The sequence below is a fragment of the Staurois parvus genome, unplaced genomic scaffold, assembly GCF_062004578.1.
Source record: "Staurois parvus isolate SC_StPar_1 unplaced genomic scaffold, SC_StPar_1.0 ptg000151l, whole genome shotgun sequence".
Taxonomy (NCBI): Eukaryota; Metazoa; Chordata; class Amphibia; order Anura; family Ranidae; genus Staurois; species Staurois parvus.
Genome location: NW_028317947.1, coordinates 19638122 through 19661579, shown reverse-complemented (window position 1 = coordinate 19661579; position 23458 = coordinate 19638122). Strand labels below are relative to the sequence as shown.

Sequence of the window (23458 nt, the reverse complement as noted above, 5' to 3'; positions counted from 1 at the left end):
CCAAAATTGTTGCTTAACTGCAGTACAGAAAAGTAAGGTCACATCCTGAATGCACCTGACATGGATGTCTAGTTTAGAAAACTGTCTGAACAGAAGTACAAATTGTCTGTAATACAGTGCATACTTGGAGAACAGAACTGTTTTCTACACATCCACTTTAAACGGGTTGGATTATAGACTGTCATTGAATATTAAGCAGTGTGTGGCAGCATAGTAATTCATAATACTTTGGAAAGCAGCATATGTGTGTCAAATTTCAACAAAGTATAATCGGATTATAATTTTATTTAAAAAAAGATACAAGGATTATATTGTTAAATATTGTATATTTTTGCTCTTCTTACTCATCATGTTACACTTAGCAAATCTGAACCAGACTAACTAAATTTAGCCCCCATGCTGCAATAGGAACATTCCTATTCTATTATATTATGCTGTATGTAAAATAGTTTAGAGTAGCGTGCCCATACCTTCAAATTAAAACTGATAGTTTGGCAAACAGCTCAGTATACAATTAACCACTTCTCCTCCAGAGGATTTACCCCCCTTCCTGACCAGGCCATTTTTGCGTTACGGTGCTGCGTTATTTTAACTGACAATTGCGCAGTCATGCAATGTTGCACCCAAATTAAATTTACGTTCTTTTTTTCCCCATGAATAGAGCTTTCTTTTGGTGGTATTTGATCGCCTGTGCATTTTTTATTTTTTGTGCTATAAAAAAAAAGACCGACAATTTTGAGAAAAAAACAATGTTTTTGAAATTTTGTAATTAAACATGTCCAGTAAAAAAATTTTAAAAATCTAATTTCATCGTAAATTTAGGCCAAAATGTATTCTGCGACATGTCTTTGCTAAAGAAACTCCCAATACGTGTAAATGAACTGGTTTATGTGAAAGTTATAGTGTTTACAAATGGCGGTATATATACTGGACTTTTTAAATTTTTACTAGTAATGGCGGCGATCGGCAACTTATAGCGTGACTGCGTGACTCCAGCGGGCATTCTGACACTGGGGGGAACTGACTTGGTGACTGACAACTGCGGCCGCGAATGGCGGTGTGGGTAGGGCGCGCCCCCTACCCGGAAATGCAGAATCACGTATATATACATGTGATTTTGAGCACCACTGCCACCCTGTAGCAGTATTTCTGATATGGGGCGGCGCCTTCCTGCCAAGGCCAATTTGAATGACAATTGTGCGGTCCCCATATGAAATTTTTATCATTTTTTGAGACAGATAGAGCTTTCTTATGGTGGTATTTAATCATCACTGGGTTTTTTTAATTTTTGCTGAACAAACAAAAAAAGCCAGAAAATTTTGGAAAAAAAAATGTTTTTCTTAGTTTCTATTATAAAATTTTGCAAATAGGTGATTTTTCTTCTGCACTGATGTGCACTGATGAAGCTGCACTTATAGGCTGCTGATGAGGCGGCACTGATGGGCACTGATAAGCTGTACTGATGAGAACTGATGATTGGTCCTTTACCTCGATCTGTGACCAGCTGTGTCTAAAGGACACAGCGATCACAAAGTGTTCCTGATGCACGCCCTGGCGGGTGGGGTTCTGGGAGGATGCCTATAGACACCCTTCCAGAACTAGACGACCCTCCTGTAGCTGTCTTTTGGCTCTAGTGCGGTCAACAAGTAGTTAATACCAGGTTAACTACTGTTCAGATTCCTGTAATAACTTGCCTGTTCATTGAACTATGACTAGGCATTATCATCTTGCTGAGGAGCCTCTTTGGGCTTTCATCTTCCAATAAGATGCCTAAACATTTCTGGTACTTAAAAATGTTAGATGAGGCATTTTAAACTGTTTTCTCTGACTGATGACAGCTAGATAAGCTCTTCCCAATGCTCAAATCTGTATGCTGTACACGCAAGTGACTTGTGTACCAAAATTTGCGGTGAAGCATTGTTGTGCCTTAAATAGTTCTATTATAGCCTGAGGTAATGAAGTGAGACCCACAGTTGGGGCTCTAAGGAGCCTTTCGGAAACAATGAGCTGGTATAAATATGAAGTCATGCCTCAGCTTAATTGTTGGTATGATATGAATGCTTCTCTGATCTGCTCCACTTATTCAGCAAGCTCCTGCAGAGTCCCATCCCTGATCTTCAGTTTATGAAACTGATTCACCCTAGACCACAGGAAAAGCTATGCTCCCCCACTGAAATAAAAGCTGTTTTGTGCCGGGTATGCTGTGTGCCATGAGTTAGATATGACCTATAAGTGTAGAAGTTTGCTGCAAATACTTTTTTTTTCAAAAGGTGTCAGGTACTGTACTAAACATTAGCGGCTCCCCTACCACCAGGAAAGAAGAATGCAATACTATTTTTATTTACTTGGGCTACGTTCACACTTGTGAGCCATGTTTCATTCTGAATGGGCTGCTGTGTCTCCGGAAAACACAGGGAAAAGGTCCCTGCACAGGGGCGGACTGACAACTTATGGGGTCCCCGGGCAATAGGGGATCATGGGGCCCCTGTGTCTTTGCCCAAACTCAAAAAAGCCTATGAGAAAGGTACCAGGGGCATCTCATGGGGCCCCCTACTGACCCCGGGCCCTTGGCAGTGCCCGAGTTTCCAAATGGTCAGTCCGCCCCTGTCCCTGCACTTTTTTTTAAAACAGAGCCCGAATGGAAACCGCAAGCGCATTGCTGTTCCCAGCATGGGAAGCTGCACTGCAATTTCCAGTATGTGGGGGTGCCATTAGGATTAATGGCAACCCCACACATTTCCTGAGCAGCAATGCATTTTTTGTGTTGTTGTTTGTGGGTGACTGAAGCTGCAGGAACAGGTGCGATCCCGCAGCAGCAATCACCCGCAAAGGTGTGAACCTAGCCATACTAGTATGTATATTTTGAAACATTGTCAAATTTTTTAGTCATACATAAATTGTTTTTAGTGGTCCTAGTGACAGATATATTTTTCATTTCACAACGTACACATGCTATATCATGTCTAAGGGTAATGCAAGTATTTATTACTGCTCACAAACATCACAGTGCCCCCCTTCCCAATTTCTTAGCAGAAGGTCAGCTCCATCTTTGCTTACTGATGATCTAAGGCAGGCATTTTCTTCCTTGACTAATTGTTGGCTCAGGAATAATATAATCCCGTAAATCCCGGTTTTCTTGACACAACTCAACCTCCTGCTATTGCCTATTAGTCTGTGACCAGCCACTGCAAAAATCCAACACATTCAAAGGGCTCTCTGCCCCTTCTTCCTCCCACCTGGTGACTTTCCAGCATAAAAATCCAGATGATTAACCCCCCCTTCCTTACTCTCTGACCATTGGAAACATTACTGTGAACATTAGGGAAGGTATGACAAAGAAAATACTTCCTGCTAACAGGAGCAGAACACCAGAAATCTCCTCTAAGGCAGAGCTTGAGTGACAGTTCACAGGCACATTCACCATACTGGAGCTTAAAAGACTACTTTTTAATGCTGAAAATGATAAGTCCAGTAGCCTCTATTCACACTTAGCGTGAGTGTAGACAAAGAATTTAGAGGCATTTTTTGACCTGTCTGGAGTTTGCATGTTCTCCCTGTGCCTGCGTGGGTTTCCTCTGGGTACTTCGGGTTTCCTCCGACACTCCAAAGACATGCTGGTAAATTGGATCCTGTCTAAATTGTCCCTAGTATGTGTATGTATGAATGTAAATTAGGGACCTTAGATTGTACACCCCTTGAGGGTTAGGGACTGATGTGAATGTATAATATATATATAAAGCGTTGCGTAAATTGACAGCGCTATATAAGTACCTGTAATAAATAAATAAATGTTTCTGCATGTTTGTGAGCATGGTTCTCACAGTTTTTTACAAGTGATTTGTAGTACAAGAGCAGAATCGCACATTTTGGCTCCATAGACAGTTAAATGGGAACACCTGGAAAACATATGTAAATGGGTTTTTCAAGCATTTTTCTATTAACCGCTTTAGCTCCGCCCCATAGCAGAAATACTGCTACAGGGCGGCAGCTGTGCGCAAAATCACGTATATATACGTGATTTTGCACATCGGGTGCAAAGCATGCGTGTGCCCTACCCACGCCTCCATTTGCGGCCGCGACTGTCAATCACCGGGTCCTGGCCAGTGATTACTCTCCAATGCCCAGTGATTGCCGAGTATCTCCAATGGGGGGGAGAACTGTTAGTAAATAAAACAGTTCTCCTCCCTGTCAGCTCAGGCACACTGCTTTGCAAAGCAGTGTGTTTACAGTGAAACACAAACACAGAACATTGTGTAAAACAGCACACAGTTAACCCTTTGATCACCCCAGATTTTAACCCCTTCATGCCCAGTGCCATTAGTACATTGTCAGTGCTTTTTATTAGCACTGATCACTGCATTGGTGTCACTGGGGATGTCAGTGACACCAAGTATGTTCCCCCCAGTGTCAGAATGCACGCCGCAGTCCCGCTATAAGTCACTGATTGCCACCATTACTAGTAAAAATTGAAAAAAAAAAGCCCACTATATATACCGCCATTTGTAAACGCTATAACTTTCACGTAAACCAATTAATTTGCACGTATTGGGATTTATTTTAGCAAAGACATGTAGCAGAATACATTTTGGTCTAAATTTTTGATTAAATTAGATTTTTAAAAATTTTTACTGGATATGTTTTATAGCAAAAAGTAAAAAATATTGTTTTTTTCTCAAAATTGTCAGCCTTTTTTTTTATAGTGCAAAGAATAAAAAACGCACCAGTGATCAAATACCACCGAAAAAAAAGCTCTATTTGTGGGGAAAAAAGGACGCAAATTTCATTTGGGTGCAGCGTTGCATGACCAGTTGTCAGTTAAAGTAACGCAGCGCCGCAATGAAAAAAGTAGTTTGGTCAGGAAGGGGGGTAAATTCTCAAGAGGGTTAAGTGGTTAAAGTGGTTCTAAAGACACTCCTATTGAAGTTGTACACTCTAATTAAAGTGGTTCTAAAGACAAATTGTTTTTTCCTAATGCAGTGGTGTCAAACTCAATTTCATCACGGGCTGCATCAGCATTATGGTTGCTCTCAAAGGACCGGATGTATCTGTACTAGACATCCAGAGCACCCCACCTCCCCCTTACATCAGATGTCAATAACCCCCCACCATCAGAAATCAATAGTCCCCCACCCTCCCTTTCATTACAGTGAACCCCCCTCACCTTGTCCTGAGGAGGACCAGAAGAGGGCTGGAGTCAGCTGCCGGTGTCTGTTGAATGCTGAGACTAGGGGAGGCAAAGTTGAGGGGGGGGGTGGAGTGCAGCGGCTGTACAGAGACATACAGGATCTGTAGGAGGAGTTCTGTCCTCCTCTCTGCTGTCAGCAGATTGGGGTGGGGGGGGACAGAGACAGTTAATGAACACACACACGGAGAAGCGCAGGCACTGGTGGAGGAATTCTGTCCTCCTCTCTACTGCCGACTGCTGAGACAAGGTGGGATAGAGAGGAGGGGGGTGCCGCAACTGCAAGAGAGGTACGAGGACCACATGAAATGGCCTGGTGGCAGGTCCAGATTGGCAATAGGGCACTCCGGGCATTTGCCCGCTGGGCCGGGGCTGCAGGGCTTTAGAAGAGTGACCTGTTTATGGCTACACAGAAGGCAATCAAAGGGTTATACGTGCTAATCTAATGTGTGCGTGTAAATTGTAGTGCTTTTAATCACAGTGCGGTGTTCTCTCTTCTCTCCATGGACCGACGGGGGTGGGGGGGGGGTGCAGTGCGCGTGTTCACAATCCAAAATAGAAAGCGCCGTAAGGTTATGTCGCTTTGCCCAGAGATGCCGCTTGCCTGCACAATGCGGGCAGGCGGTCAGCAAATGGTTAAAAAAACCCTAAAAAGTTTTTTTTTGTTAAATTCTCAATACAGTATTTTTTATTTTATTTTTTTTACATTTATTTATTTATTAAAAATGACTTTTATCAAAGTACTGCAGTAGCAGAGTTAGATTCATGACAGTTTAATATAATGGTGATCTGTGATCAGCTAGAGCTTGTCACATGGTACAGGGTGCTGTGATTGGCCCCCAGTATCATGTGAGAGCTCACCAGGAAGAGAAGCATAGATGTTATGAATCACATTGATCATGTCATCGCAAAGCGATGATATGATCACCGGGTCCCATTCACCGGGATCTTCTGTTCACTGGGAGCCCCAGTGTTAGTACAGCCAAAACGACGTACCCATACATCACTTTGCCTGTAGCTGCCGCCCGTCCGCAGTACATTGTGGGTGGGCAGGCGGTAAGCGGTTAAGCTTTAGCACCGTTTTAGGTAAAAAAAAAATGCCCCACTAACTGTTCCCCCATTCCTAAACACTTACTTTCCTCACTGCTCCAGTGCTGTCCAGGCTGCAGCACCAGTTATCTCACTTCCTGGTTTCACGGGAGACAATGAGGGCAGCAGGGGACATAGAATCCTGCTGCCTGTCAGTCAAACTCCTGTGAGGAGGGATTGGGGGCGTGGCTTACTGGTGCTGTGTGTGTTTATGGACCCGCACAGGTGTCTCCATAGTACAAGGCTTGCTAATGAGGTACGGGACTGCTCTGTGAAATACCATTGAGCAGGTAAGTATGATGTCTTCTTTATTTTAATTAAAAACAATTAGCCTTAAATATGACTTTAAAGTCCAAGAGGCTGAAAATGCCCCACAGAAGCACATGTGCTTTTTTTCTGTTTCAATCATTTTTAAAAATTGTAAAAAAAGTAGTAGAAAATTACAAGGTACAAAACCAAAGGTAATATCATTGCATACATCCATAGCATCAGTGAGGGGTATCTGGGAGAACCAAAGAAGAGAAGCATCCCCGAATTGCTACAGGAGCGATTCGTGGAGTGTATGCCTGGCAGCAGGTAATGGGACATATGTATAAACCTGTCTCCCATGACATTAAAGTGAACCAAAAGTGGAGGTATTCGTCTGTCAAACAGGAGTATCAATAAAACTACACAATATGCAGAGTTATTGACAAGGGAGTCATAGGAAAAGGAAGACAAAAAAGGCAGGGGGGAAAGGGTGAGGAAGAACGAGAAGTAAAGAAGAAAAAAGGAAAGAGTCTTGACCATCCAGAAGCCCTCTATTTACCACCATTAAACATCCAGTACCTGTAAATAGGAAAGTAGGGCTTCCAGATTTTGTCAAAAAGTGCATGTTTATCCCATAGGATGCTCACAATCTTTTTATTGAGCATGATCCAGGTCAACTTGCGCTTCAGCAGAGCCAAGTCAACCACTGGGCTTTTCCAAGCCGTTGCAATGGCTATCTTGGCCACTAAAAACATGATGTAAATTATGGTCTGTGTATGTCTCGGAATGGTATTCACTGGCTGTTCAGTAATGCAATCCTTGATAACATTGACCAGTATAACTGAGTATATCAAGGAATGGAAGCGCACCCAGAATCATCTGCTCATGTGCTTTTTTGAGCTTCATGTGACAGATGACAAGCAACACAACGCTCAGGTGTGAATAGACTCATTAAGATTTGCAGAATTCTTCATCTTGAGCATTGACACGCTTTGGAAAAAAAATGCTTAAGTGTGAATTGGGGCTAATTTGGATATGTGCTTGTCATTTGGAAAATGAAGGCATGCAGTACCAATCTGACCTGATTGTGAATTCAGCATGTACATGTCACCGTCTCCTTTTGAATAGCTAATTAGGCAGTTGTGGCTATGGGCCTCTATGACTATCCACAATCAATTTCATAGTTATTTTCTCCTGCTTTTCATTAATGTCCCTGTATATATTATCAAGCCCTGCCTGGCCATTATTCATATCCAGGATGCTGCACATACCTCTCAGAAAACTATTTTCCAGATTTTGTTTCTGTAGCCGCGACCTGCTGCAAACCCACAAGCCATAACTCAGAAATAGTATCATTTTAAACATGTTTCCATTTTTTCCCAGGTGTCACCTCTTCTCTGACATTACTGAGCTCATCTGTATTGTTAGAGTTATGTGTTTTATTTATAAACCTTTTCACAACCAGAGTACCTTTTCTTTGCTATAACAGCATCTATTAGTGTAAAATGGAAACAAATGTAATTATATTATAAAAAGAAAAAAAAGGATGGATCTGTAACCACTGAGCAGAAATGAAAGGCCTCAAGTTTCCATATTAAGGCCTCAGCCTACCCATGTGTTCAGAGTGCTATAGGCAGTAAATTACTCTGGGCCAATTCTGTCAGTCTGGGGTGAGAGGAAGACTGAATAATGGGAGCTCTCCTGTCATTATATGATGGCCAAAACTCTCAAAGCCACAGAAGCATAAAGGGAAAACAAAGGGTAGAATAGAAGAAATAATAATGTGATACAGTAGGTACATTTATGGTACATGCACCAGCTGGGAAACAACAAAAGGTTCTTCTGGGAATTACATTTATTTGGTCAAGGTGACCAGGAAAATTCACATTTCCATTAACATCATAGAGCGAAACATCACCTTTTTTACCAAGCAAATACAAAATGACAGATGCTTTCAATGTGCTCATACATTTAAAATTTACATGGCTAGATATTCTACTTTAACATTTAATGCACACTTGCTGCACTGTTTTCCTTTAATCTAAATTAGGCCTCCAACAAGCTTTCTCACAAACACATCTTACCTCTAGTTTGCCTGTCTGCCTCCTTGATGGGATGGGCCACTTATGGGGTAAACCTGCTCACTTCTCCTGGGGGGCGGTGGGCCTGAGGGAACTTTTACAAGGCCTAGCACTGCTGTGTGGTGCTGGAGGCATTGCAAACCCATTCTGAAAGTTAGTATTTTCACTTAATATTTGGAGGATCTGTAGGGGTAAATATGCAACAACTAAACCTAACCAGGGGCGGACTGACCATTTGGAAACTCTGGCACTGCCCGAGGGCCCAGGATCAGTAGGGGGCCCCATGAGATGCCCCTGGTTCCTTTTTCATAGGCTTTTTTGAGTTTGGGCAAGGACACAGGGGCCCCATGATCCCCTATTGCCCGGGGGGCCCCATGAGTTGTCAGTCCGCCCCTGAACCTAACATAACATTTTTTTTTGCAAGCAAAAAAATTTTCATTTACTATTTCTTTTATAGGAGCCTGGAAAGCATTGCACCAGCAATAAGCAGATCACAAGTGCAATGCAGGACACCTACAGGCTGTCAGTGAAAGCTGTCTGCCCATATGTCATATGAGCAGGCAATTACACAATGACAGGAAGAATCAATGAACTACCTAGAGCGATCAACAGTGCCCTGGTAGTTCATTATGAACTACAAGCTGACAGCTGCAGAGGATGTTGGTACTTGTAGTTCATTCATTCACAGAACTCTGTGAATGAATGTTGTGGCCAGGTGAGCTAAGCCCCACATGGCCACTCTATTTTCTTATTATGACAGCAGGTACGGGGAGAAGATTCCTGACCTGCTGTCACAGGGAGGGGGGATTGGGGAGAAACTGCAGGAGTGGGAACATGTTACATGTTCCACCCAAAAAAAACAGGTGGAACTATGACATGTTCCGAAAGGTGAACTTATTCTTTTCTGTTTCTAACAGTAAATGGGCTTTCAAGCAGTGTTAATTTTGTCAACGAGAACATTTTTGTTGATTAAATTAACACTATTTTAGTCAACTAAAGTATGACAAACACTAAAATAATTCAGATGACTAACATATGGCTAAAACCAAAATTTTAGTTGAAAGACTATGACCGAAACTAAATCAAAATTTTATATCAAAATGAACACTGGTTATATATCACAACTAGAGATGAGCGAATCGAACCAGGCGAAGTGGAATTCGATTCGAATTTCAGGAAAAATTCGATTCGCGTCGAATCCGAATATTAGCCTACTTCGGGTGCGCGAATCGGATTTTTCCCGATCAGCCGGCAAAAGTGTCCCTGCAGAGAGCTCCGCTATTTCTGACAGTTCTCTGACAGTTCCTTCACATGTACAGCGGTTGAAACATTGTATCTATTTGTTTCCATTTAGGATACAGATGTTTTTATTCGGAAACAGATACAATGTTTCAACCGCTGTAAATGTGAAAGTCAGAGAACTGTCAGAAATAGAGGAACTCTGCAGATACACTTTTTGCCGGTTTGGAATTATTCTTATTTTCATCCTACTTCTTCTTCTTCTTCTTCTTCATCCTCATCCTCAGAAGAAGAAGAAGAGGATGAGGATGAAGAAGAAGAAGAAGAAGAAGAAGAAGAAGTAGGATGAAAATAAGAAGAATTCCAAGCCGGCAAAAAGTGTATCTGCAGAGCTCCTCTAAGTGTATCTGCAGAATAGAGGAGCTCTGCAGATACACTTTTTGCCGGCTTGGAATTCTTCTTATTTTCATCCTACTTCTTCTTCTTCTTCCTCTTCATCCTCATCCTCTTCTTCTTCTTCTGAGGATGAGGATGAAGAAGAAGAAGAAGAAGAAGAAGTAGGATGAAAATAAGAAGAATTCCAAGCCGGCAAAAAGTGTATCTGCAGAGCTCCTCTATTCTGCAGATACACTTAGAGGAGCTCTGCAGATACACTTTTTGCCGGCTTGGAATTCTTCTTATTTTCATCCTACTTCTTCTTCTTCTTCTTCTTCTTCTTCCTCTTCATCCTTATCCTCTTCTTCTTCTTCTGAGGATGAGGATGAAGAAGAAGAAGAAGAAGTAGGATGAAAATAAGAAGAATTCCAAGCCGGCAAAAAGTGTATCTGCAGAGCTCCTCTATTCTGCAGATACACTTAGAGGAGCTCTGCAGATACACTTTTTGCCGGCTTGGAATTCTTCTTATTTTCATCCTACTTCTTCTTCTTCTTCTTCATCCTCATCCTCAGAAGAAGAAGAAGAGGATGAGGATGAAGAAGAAGAAGAAGAAGAAGTAGGATGAAAATAAGAAGAATTCCAAGCCGGCAAAAAGTGTATCTGCAGAGCTCCGCTAAGTGTATCTGCAGAGCTCCGCTATTTCTGACAGTTCTGTGACATTCCCTCCATACAGGTTTCAACCGCTGTATGGAGGGAATGTCACAGAACTGTCAGAAATAGGCTATTTCTGACAGTTCTGTGACATTCACTCCATACAGCGGTTGAAACATTGTATCTATTTGTTTCCATAAATGGAATAAATGGAATAAATGGAAACAAATAGATACAATGTTTCAACCGCTGTATGGAGGGAATGTCACAGAACTGTCAGAAATAGCGGAGCTCTGCAGATACACTTAGCGGAGCTCTGCAGATAGATACAGCGGTTGAAACATAGGCTATGTTTCAACCGCTGTATGGAGTGAATGTCAGAGAACTGTCAGAAATAGCCTATTTCTGACAGTTCTGTGACATTCCCTCCATACAGGGGTTGAAACTCCTTCTTCTCATCCTTCTCCTTCTTCTCATCCTTCTCCATCTTCTCATCCTTCTCCTTCTCCTTGTTCTCATCCTTCTCCTTCTCCTTCTCCTTCTTCTCATCCTTCTCCTTCTTCTCATCCTTCTTCTCATCCTTCTCCTTCTTCTCATCCTTCTTCTCATCCTTCTCCTTCTTCTCATCCTTCTCCTTCTTCTCATCCTTCTTCTTCTTCTCATCCTTCTTCTTCTTCTCATCCTTCTCCTTCTTCTCATCCTTCTCCTTCTTCTCATCCTTCTTCTCATCCTTCTCCTTCTTCTCATCCTTCTCCTTCTTCTCATCCTTCTCCTTCTCCTTCTTCTCATCCTTCTCCTTCTTCTCATCCTTCTCCTTCTCCTTCTTCTCATCCTTCTCCTTCTTCTCATCCTTCTCCTTCTTCTCATCCTTCTCCTTCTCCTTCTTCTCATCCTTCTCCTTCTTCTCATCCTTCTCCTTCTCCTTCTTCTCATCCTTCTCCTTCTCCTTCTTCTCATCCTTCTCCTTCTCCATCTTCTCATCCTTCTCCTTCTCCTTCTTCTCATCCTTCTCCTTCTCCTTCTCCTTCTTCTCATCCTTCTTCTCATCCTTCTCCTTCTTCTCATCCTTCTCCTTCTCCTTCTTCTCATCCTTCTCCTTCTCCTTGTCCTTCCTCATCTCCAAGGGCATTTAAATTAAAGGTACAGTGTTCTGCACTAATTTAAAGGCTCTCTGAAGCCTAGAAACCCTTTTAATAAGTTAAATTCATAGCGAATTAATTCGCATCGAATCGAATTTCTTCCTCAAATTCGGCGAATCAGTCGAATCGAATTTTTGAATAATTCGCTCATCTCTAATCACAACGGCTAAATATGTGACTGTAGTGCATGTTCAAACCTTAATACTATAAATAATAAAATGTGTTTGGATTTTTACTACAGGAGTATAAAATGAGTTTGGAATTTGTAGAGAAATTTAACTAAACCCACTAGATTTTAGTTGACTAAAATGATTTTAGCTGACTAAAACGAACTGGAGATTAAAATACGACTAACACTAAAACAATTCAGATGGCATTTTAGTCAAAAGACTATGACTAAAACTAATTTGAAATCTGCCGTCAAAATGAACATTGCTTTCAAGCAACATTCATCAAGTCACGAAATGTACTGATGAGAATTTTCATATGAATGTTCAAATGAATACTTGTATAATTGTTCATTTTAAAATTGACCAGTGCCAGCTGTAAAGGTTAGAATGAGCGGAGAAATCAAAATGAATTGAAATGAATTTTTTATTTTGGTGGTTCTACCTATTCAGTCTCCTAAGCCTCAAAAACTGAGATGCTTTCTACAGGTTTAAAATAACTTCCGTATGTTAAATTTACCACTTATGTGAAGCAAAAAAGTATTTCTCACACATTTTGAGGGCTTTTTGCAACCTTCTTTTCTAAACCATGTTAAGTGTGGCACGTGATGTCTGGGATTGTTACTTCTGGTAATACTACTACATTCTCGACCTTTAGTGACTTACAGTAAGGTAACGGGTTATACTAAGGACAAGTCCCAACTGTGTTCTGTTTATTCAAGTAGCAACACTGCATTTTTTTCCAGTAACCTACAACATGTAACAAAAATACTATGGAGCACTTGTGGAGGCTGTTACTGAACAGCTGAATATGTTAACAATGTCTGAATGTACTTCTTCCTTGAATTGGAACAATAGTGGAGCTGACAAACACACACAGGTGTTATGGAAATTATAAGTCCATCACCAGGAAACATGATAAAGAAGTAGAAGAGCTCTATTGTTTCTGCATTCCTCAAATGAATGGATTGTGTGTTGCCTCCATCAAATATGCATTTGAAAAAAAGGCAACATAGATGTGTCCAAACCCACCTCTTGTTTCATTATTCTTACACATTCCCATCTATGAAGCATGCAAGAGCAGCTTGGGGATTAACCAGTTAGCACTCTTGGCTTGGAGCTTTAGGTTTTGTTTCTACTTTAAGTACTACTTGTGTTGAGATTATACTGTATGTTCTCCTTATGTGAAGGTGGGCTTCCTTCAGGTGCTTCAGTTGCCTCTCTCTGCCCAAAAACATACTGGCTAGACTAGCCTTCCTCGTCCATGGACAGCACCAAGCCCATACTGAAGAAAGAGTAGAGTTGTGCAGAGCTAGCAACTTGGCCTCAATATCAACATTTGCATAAGAAACTGATGTTATATCTGTCCTGTAGCACAAGATGTATCTCAGCAGTTGTAATAAGCATTAAACAAAGGACAATTTCCTTTTCTATAAATGATGAGAGGAAAGGAAAATACACCCCTGAATAGAATAAATTACAAACACACAAATCTCCAAGGAGCTCAACTGCTAAGAAACCGCGTATAAGTAATGTAGATTCCACTCATAGCAATAACCATAGCAGCCTTTGAGCAGCTCCATTAGGCAGGATGTTGAGGCAAATAAACACATGTAAAGATAACACATATCCAGTACTGTACCATTATATACATATCATTGGCGCACACCCTGGTGTCAATAGTCTAAAGTCTAAAAGATGCATGGGAGTGGTCTTCAAGGTTGTCAATTAGTCTCAAATCCTCCTTTCTATCATTGAGCCTTAAAGCGGAACTCTACTTAAAAAAAATTTCATCCCATGCAGTGGGGTTATGCCTGCACTGCATGGGTTAACTGCTCGTTGTGTTCATGGGGCCCCTGAAAGGCTATACTTACCCAATCCTTCGCACCTACCAAAAACAGCACTTCCCCACGACCAGCGATGGACTGTTCCTGCCGTCCTTTATGGGTGGTCTATGGGTGTGATGATGTCAGGAACAGTCCATTCACAAGACCGCTAGCATGCATGGAGGCATAAGCAACAAGGACTGTTCTTGTGCTCTGAGGATCAACAGACAGGGGACTGACCATGTGGAAACTCGGGCACTGCCCAAGGGCCCGGGGTCAGTAGGGGGCCCCATGAGATGCCCCTGGTACCTTTTTCATAGGCTTTTTTGAGTTTGGGCAAGGACACAGGGGCCCCATGATCCCCTAATTCCGGGGGCCCCATGAGTTGTCAGTCTGCCCCTGTCAACAAATCCACTCTTATCACCCCTACACAAAAACAAAGAGTTAACCCATTCAGTGTGGGCACAGCCCCACTGCATGGTACAAAAAAAATGTTGCCCGGAATTCAGCTTCAAGGTGTCTTAATTGTATTCCCCTCATTCTAAAAATTAACCTTGTATGCATTATGTAGTGTACCTCTAAAAAACTGATTAGACAGCCAAGGTTGTAGTTGTACAAAAAACTTAAAGAAGTTGTAGTAGGGGGATAGAGTAATGTGTACAGGAGCATTGCCAATTAAGTTAAAGTTTAAAATGTTTTGTTTTCTTTAGTGACTATTGGACCACCTGCAGAAAAAGAGCTGGGAAATTAATGTTAACAGGTTGCACAGCTGCACCCCCCCTTCCTTTTGCTATGGGGAGCATTATGACCATTATGATGTTCAAGAAGTGACCATAAACAGGAACAATAAATTGTATTTATGCAGCTCACTGCAAAGCAATACAGAGACATCAAATGGTTCTCATGCAAAAGGTTTGTTTTCTAAAGTTATAATTGGGCCATTTTATGTGCCCATGGTCATATGACAAAGAGCATGTGACAAGAAACAATGTAATTAAAGCCTTGTCATTGGTCACATGGCTGGCTGCCACAACAAGTCCTGATTCTAGTACAGCAACACTACATTTTTTTACAAATTCACAAGCATTTTCATATTTAAAAGAGAAATTTAGGATTGTAAAAAAAACAAAAAAAAACACCCATTTATACTCACCTAGATGGATGCAGCATTGATCCAATGCTGCATTTATCCCCCAATGCTTCTAAGACTGAGAACCGAGCAATCATTTGACCAATGTTCTCTCACTTCTCAATCTTCAGTGAACAGAGAGCCGGTGACTGTCAGTCTCTGGCTCTCTGCTCTGCCCCTCCAGCGTTCACTTGAGAGTTGGGCTGTGGAAGGGTTGGGAGAGACTGGCTCAGGCTCTCAGCAGCTCGCTGAGAGGCTGAGCCAGCTGCCGGTCCAGGCATCTGGGTGGATCCCGACATTAAAGTCTGGATCTCACAAGAGTCTGCACCAGCCCTGTGACATCAACCAACAGCGGGCTTCCACCCTTTGTTGGCTGAAAATGGGTCACATGAGTGCAGAACTAAGTTCTAAGAACTAAGGTACAGTGTAGAACTAGGTGCCCTCCTGGGACCCACTCGAGAAGTAGGACCAGAAGAGCTTCGACCCTGCTTCTCCATTCATTTTTGCTGAATTTTTAAATAAGGCTGTATTTAAATTTGAGTATAGGTGAACTACAGTACAACAGTCTACAATATATGTGCTGAAGAGATATACACCAAACAACATCAATGCTGCTCTAATAGGCAGTCTTACAGTTTACATTGGGTTGTGCACAAATCACTCCCCACCCCACTGGCCTTTGGACCAATCAGTCTATAGCAGGGGTATTAATTAAAATTCACCAAGGTCTGGGCAGTAAAATTTGTATACATCAGAGGTCCGAATCTCATGTAGGCCCCTGTGATGTATTTTCGTTTGCGCCACACCACGTGTTACTGCAGTGCGATTTTTTACAAAAAGGCTCAGGGACTTCTTTAGGTGTTTAGCAGGTAGTGCTGACCTACCCACAATGTGAGCACCAAATGCACATGTACAGATCTGAACCTGTTCTCACATCAGTGTCCTCAATCCCCACTGCACATCACAGTCCCCTCCTCATTCACAGCAAGATCCCTCTTGATGAGTGTCCTCAGCTCCCTTTTATATCACCCCCCTCCACCCCTTTCACAATAGTGTTCTCACATTTCCTTGACATCAACACCACCCTCCCCCCCAAAAGCACTCTCCTCTGCAAATTTTTAAATCAATTCCCCACTTTACTGTCTCCAGACTCCCCCCATGTTACTATCCTCAGCTCCCCCCACATTACTGTCCTCAGTTCCCCCCACATTACTGTCCTCAGCCCCCCTCCATGTTATTGTACCCAGTCCCTCCCACTTTAGTGTCCTCAGCCCCTCCCACTTTAATGTCCTCAGCCCCCACACACCACAGTCCTTAGCCCCCCACATTACTGCCCTCAGTCCCCCCCACACACTAATGCCCTTAGCCCCTTTAACATCCTTGCCCCCCCCCCCCCCGCACACACACACACACACTGTCCTACCTTACACAGACAGTGATTGATTGCTAGGACTGCCCTTCACCCTAGCAACCAATCATCTGCTTGTTAACATCAGGCAACTCCCACCCTCCATCCAGAACTGTCCTGCCCCTGCCTCCCATTGTCAGCTCTGTAAGGATGACCGTGAGCTGGGGAAGAAAAGGCTCTTAAATGGCAGGACTGCATGGGTCTGGATGGGACAGTGACTCGGTCTGTATCTGGACCCCGGTCCACCATTTAGTGATGTCTGGTTTATAGTTTGGCAAATGTAAAAAATATCCTCCTTAAACAAGTATAAACATATTTACATCTCTGTCTAATGCAAAACCATATGAGAGGGATTTGTGTGTATTTTCTGCTGTAGTTCAAGCACTGCAAAGCCAAAATGTTTTTCTCCCCATATTGGACATGATATTATGTATCATCATTGCACAACTGTATTTATCTAATCTGGATTGTTTTAATCCCTCCCAGTATATGTAATATATATTAATATACAGTAACTGGAGAGTACATTGTGCCTGTTTCAGGTCACCTAGGATTTATCTTGCTGCTTACGGGAAGGTCTTGTTTTTTTTTAGCTTTTTTCCTGAAAATATACTAACAGCTGTTATAGATTTAAATCAGGTTTTGCAATTTTATGTTTAACAACCCATTCGCGACTTCATGCCATCATGTGCATTTTGGTGCAGTGAAAGCATTCTTTGGAGCAAGTCTTTTTACTGTCCCAAATAAAATGTGCACTAAAACAGAGGTATGAGGATTTTTTTGTTTTAGTAAACTGCAGTAATGACACTGCCTTGGCATGTTAGAGCCCAAAAGAAATGTGCCTTTACATGGAAACATACATGTGTAAAGAGGAACCTTTTCTGTCCACATACAAATAAAACACAGCTACTCAACCATGTACCCTAATGGGTTCCTCGGAAAGGTTCAAGGGTTCATTTTTCTTTTAGTGATTCATGATAACAGACTATATTGTAAGCAAATAATAAATCATACATCCTATATACCAGTACATCATTTTTAAAAAAATATTTACAATCATGGGATTATTTAAAAAATATTTACACACAGTTAGGGGTTAGTGTTAACCAATATATCCAAGTAAAGGGATACTTGACAGAATATTTCACCTACAGCAGGCAGTAAAAATGTTAGCTTCTGTACAGGAGTACATACATAAGGGCTCGTTCACGCTCCGTGAGGACGTCGATGACGAAACGCGTAGGGCGGAGCTTGATTGATGTGATGTCATTACGTTTTTGACTGCCAGCTATTGCACATGTGCTGAGTAGTCAGGCTCGTTTATGTGATTGCTGTTGATGCTGTTGATGCTGGTGTCGGCTGGGACACCTCTTGAGTAAGTGCAATGAGTATCTAATAAAGGAATTGGTTTTTATAATATTGCACCATGAAGTCTTTCTGTTTCTCTCGAGTGCTTGGCATTTCCCCCCATGGATACGTTTGAAGGTGGTCCTTTTTCTATTGGAGAAGTGGATTTTCGATTAACTACAAAGTTTTTCGTCCTGTTATTTCGATCGATGAGGATCGGTGTGTTGGAGAGCTTCCGTTTCTGAAGATATTTTTTTGGATGATCTGCCATTATATTATCAAGGTTTTTTGGTGAAATTTTTTTATATTGAGACACTTTTTTTATATTGAGACACTCCTTTTGCACAAAAGTTTTTTTGCACCTAAAAAGTTTTTTATATTTTTCTGTGGTATTGGTATATATATATTTTTCTGGACTTATGATTTGATGATTTCTTTACATATATTTATATATATTTACTAGCGCAAATTATTTATTAATTGGGGGGAGCGTGTACCCAAATTTGACAGGTACCTGCTACCACTTCCGGTCCGATCACCTAGGCGATTGGAAATGGAAGGTGTTCTCCCTCCCTCCTTGTAGTCTTTTGGGATATGTGACAGGTCCCAGAAGATTACAGGACCATTCATGAAGCACAGCGCTACTTGCACATGCGCAGTGGGTACGTGGCTGGGAATCCGCAAGCTATCATAGCCAGGTTCCCACACTAAAGATGCCAGCCTCCTGGAATCCAGGACGGCCAGTGAAACGGGCTGCGGGGGACACAACGCGGGACCGAGGGACAGGTAAGTGGCTGTTTTTTAAAAGTCAGCTTTTATTTTTTTTCAGGGTGAGTGGAACTCCGCTTTAAGTAGATTTTAATGCAGGCCATAGACGGGATGAACATCGGCCGATTTTTAAAAGAAAAAGCCCACAAATTTGGTCGTTCGATCGGCCGACATTACCACCAACGTTAAAAAAAATCAGCCGATTTTTCGACCCGTCTATGGCCAGCATTAACCCCATAACTTCTGTCCCTTGGAGAGACAGGGGAGCACACCATACAATGTGACAGCAATACAAATACATTATTTGGATTACAATGTTTTTATTTGGATACAGATGTTTTTCATTGGATACAAATGGTATCCATTTGTTGCAACTGCAAGAGTTTTTCATATAAAATATAATAGCGGACTTATTCTTCTTCTTCTTCTTCTTATTATTATTATTATTATTCTTAATATTCTTCTTATTATTATTATTATTCTTCCTTGCAGGTCTCGGCTCATGCCCAGATTTTTTAATGGTAAAACGAAAGAATTTTCCAACATGACCGACAAAAAAATGTGCAAAAACCCCGAAAAAACGGCCAACCAATTAACCCACTAATGGTGCGAAAATTAGCTGATTTTTTTATCAGCGATTTTCGACCCATCTATGGCCGGCATAAGTTTAAAAAAAAAAAGATTACAATCACTTGGCCTAAAAGACCACTAAACCTAAAAGTTACATAGGGTGAAGGAACTACTGAAAATTGTAAACGTTTATGCAAAACAAAATTAGTACAATAACTAGTATATTTGACATTTACATTGACTTTGTTGTGCAGCCTTTTATTTATATTGACTACCATGTTAAGATGAAGAAGCGTTTAGTACAACCTCAAAACACCACACAGCTTTTTTTACAGAAATACAGATTCTAGTAATATACTGTAGTAATTTATCTCTGTCTCCTGAAATACTGTCCTGTCTTATGATGTCATAATTGAATTAGCATGCTGTGCAAGCTTAATTATCATGCTGTGATTTCAGCACGCTTTAATTTTTTATAAGCCAAAAATTAAACTTTACCTTTAAAAATTGTAATACCCTTCCTTGCCTAAAGTGATTTCACCAAATAAACATTTGGCTCCAAGCCTAGAGCCAATCAGTATTAATTCCTGGATTTTCATTTTCTGGGAACTTAGAGAAGCCAGGCATACTAGTTTAATGATCTGTCAGCTCCTTAAGAAAGAACAAAAAAATATAAAATGGGAGAATAATAGTAGAACAGAGATCCCAAATTAAAAAAAAGTTCCTTCTCCTTTTAAAGAGAATATTTCATTTTAAGTGATTCTATTCAGATTGTTTTACACTAATTCTTGCAGCTGTTATCAAATTTAGCAAAGACAAATCATCTCTCCTTCATTTAAATTTCCAGTTCCATGGTAAACAGGTGCAGTAAGTCAGGATTTTTTTAATCAAATTTAGCAAAGACAAATCATCTCTACTTCATTTAAATTTCAAGTTCCATGGTAGACAGGTGCAGTAAGTCAGGGTTTTTATTTTACAAATTTACCACAGAATATGGTGACTGCACTCTAAGCTAATTTTAGCCACATCTCCTCATTGTATCCACAGATTCCCACTATTCTCTTCAGGCTAGCAATCACTTTATGGTTGTGGGACATAGGTAATTCATCACCTCAATGCAATGCTAGGTGCTTGAGCAACCCCACCAAGCCCGAGAGCATAGTCACATATATGAGGGGCTGTGCCTATACTTGTGCCTGTGGGAAAAATCAGTGCTGCAAAGGCAGGAATCCCAATAGGTAGGCTGTGTTCTCTGTAAAATTTTAAAGGCTTAATTTTCAGATTTGACTGAAGTGTTGTCACACCTACCCCTATCACTGGTGGTCAGGCACTATAGCTGGCTTTTGTGTTGTTCACCTATAGAAGCCCATAAGGTAAGCAGGCCTACTGGTAGTCGGTTGCCCCAGTTCTTATACACAATGCTACAGTGCCTGGCCACCACGCTGGGGCAAGTGTGAGCCGAGCTCAGTAAACAGGTTACTTGCGGTCCAGTCCAGGTACAGAGCAGACAAGGTTCGGAATAGTAAAGAACAGCAACTGTCATGGAACAGGAGCATTTACACACTCCTGAGAAGTGTACATTAAAATTGAACATTGGAGAACTAAGATACAGTATCTGTGCTATTTTATCTAACCAGGGAAAGTGCTTTTGCTGGTGGTATCCTTTAATTAAGGATGCAAAGCCTGTCACCAGGTATTTTTATAGTTTTCAATAGTGTGAGAAAGACTTAAACCCTCGGTCAGGTTTTCATACCTCCCACTAATTTTATGTAATCTATTATTTACACCATATTGTTTTTGATTACATACAAGTTGTTGGTATTTGTTTTAGCCGTCATGAAGGCTGAACATTCCCCCTCACTTTTTACCTCTGTAACATTAGGAGAAGCGATGAAGAAAATGGAGCTCTGAACCCAGATTATTATACAACATCAACAGTCTTTATTTGTTTCAGAATGAATCTTAGAGCTGTTCGGAAGCTTATTTACTTTTCGACCAGGAAACGTCTAAACTATTTTCTCCCAAATCCCCCACCTGATTTTTTGCACTAATGGAGTTTGTGTGGGGTAACAGAGGACTCCCACAGGTCTGTTCATTTTGTTTTGGAAGGTGAGCTATGGGGTACTGCAGGAAGATTTCTCTTTCTCAAAGAGACAAGAGGTCAAACAAAAGTGACTATAGCTAATATATTGCCCCAACAAAAAACACACAGGTTTCTTGACTTCTACTCTTATTAAGCTGTAGGAATTTCAGGAGGGCCTTATGATATTGTGCCTAAATCCCCTTTTCGATACTTCCATTAGATAAACCTCACATTATTCTATGGTAGACTACTCCAGACTAGATTTCAATTAAATTGTCACAGGGTATCTCTGCCACCATTCTTAACAGCATATTAAAAGATCATGCCCCAATGTAGCTGCCAATGTAAGGATTGACACTGTAATCCGAAATCCTGCTACTGGATACTGAATGAAACCCTTTTTAATGTCTCTATTCCTAAAGCTGTTGAAATTTGACCTACAATACTTTTTAAAGAAAAGAATGGTTCAGTCTCACTTTCTGTAGACAATATAGGAGGTAAACTAATACCCCAAGGCTCCAAACCCAAACACCAACCTATTGCACAAAAAGGTGCCTTACACATACAAAAGTTAAACCAAAAATAGTATGTGAATGGAAACAAACCTAGGAGATTACTGGCCTCAGTTTTACACCAACAACAGTCTAGAATGTATTGATCAGCCATAACATATTAACCACCCACCATTAGGATTGAGATCTAGAGAATTTGGAGTCCAAGCCAACACCTTGAACTTGTTGCATTCCTCAAACCATTCTTGAATTCATCAGACCGGGCCACCTTCTTCCATTATTCCGTTGACCAGTTTGATGCTCATGTGACCATTGTAGGTGCTTTTGACTGTGGGCACGGGTCAGCATGGGCACCCTGGCTGGGTTGCGACTACGCAGCCCCATACACAACAAACTGTGATGCACTATGTGTTCTGACACCTTTCTATTGGAACCAGCATTCATTTTCTAAATCCTGCATTAAAAATATCAAAGGGAAAATTCACTACTCCTCTGCAGACATAGCAAAATCCTTTGATCACTGCTACCAACCATTTTACAATATCAGGCCTGTGGAACCCAACACTGGGTCCAATGCTAGGTAGACATCCATTGACAAAAATGTATTACAATCTGGTCTTGAAAAGATACTCAAGAGTATGAGCTTAGTCCCTGATGGCTACACAGTCTAATATTTTAAACTGTTTGAGTCATTCTTATCACCCTTACTTTCATAAACTCACCAAAACAATCACTCCTGCCTCTCTCTTTATTCCAGCATCAAGCTGCCACATATTACAATTATCCCCATATAGGGGAAGGATCCCCTGTTATGACAAAGTTAGAGACCAATCCCCTTAATTTATGAGGACCTGATAATATATGCAAAGATTTTGATTCTACACCCGGGGCCCGCACAGCCTACATAACAGGGCCAGTGTCTGCCCACACACTTTAATTCATTCCCCCAAATCATATGCTTTGTTCATTTTTCATGTCAGAGCTTTATAACCACTTTAAGTCCTTGGGCCTTTGGCACATGTCCCAGGCTAAGGCAAAACCCAACTGAAGAGATACTTTAAACACACATTCTAAACATTCAGGAAAGGTGCCCCAAATATTGTACATGTCCCAAACCATACCTCTGAACAGGGACCTCAGGGATTTATTGGACCAGAAGAAAATTCATTAGTTAGTGCTATATTTTGCACTGTGAAAACACATTTTTAAATTAATTTATCTATTTTCTCTACAGATAAAATGTCAATAAATCTTTATTTAGAAACAAAAATCTTATTTATTCTTCTGTGTATTATGGTCAGGAACCAGAAAATTATTTTCTTTTTTTTTTTGTCAGGTGAATATCAAGTTTTGTGTATTAGTTTATGCAGTCTTCTACCAGGTGGAGCTTTATTCTCTTTTTCACATCATTATCATGGTTAATATTTTATAGCCACTGTGCTGTCTCTTGCTTATACTGTATTGACTGTATATTTACATACATTAAATTTTACTTTAAAGAGAGTCTGTAAGACTAAAATACGGGATTTGCCATTTATGAATTTATTGCTGTAGGTGCAGTGCAGACTCCAGGCAATTGATTTTTATCCTTGCTTTTCTATTCAGTGCATGCTGATTGGAAGTATGAGCATATTGGGTTTTCT

The 23458-nt window shown here is 41.0% G+C and overlaps 1 protein-coding gene and 1 long non-coding RNA gene across 3 annotated transcripts in view; one reads left to right on the top strand and one right to left on the bottom strand.

Annotated features, from left to right (window-relative positions):
- KCNH6 (potassium voltage-gated channel subfamily H member 6) overlaps positions 1–23458 on the top strand; it is a 247120-nt gene that overhangs the window by 61958 nt on the left and 161704 nt on the right. The window lies entirely within an intron of this gene.
- Positions 1–23458, bottom strand: part of LOC149464587 (uncharacterized) — a 145757-nt gene that overhangs the window by 40350 nt on the left and 81949 nt on the right. The gene's annotated exons all lie outside the window — the stretch shown is intronic.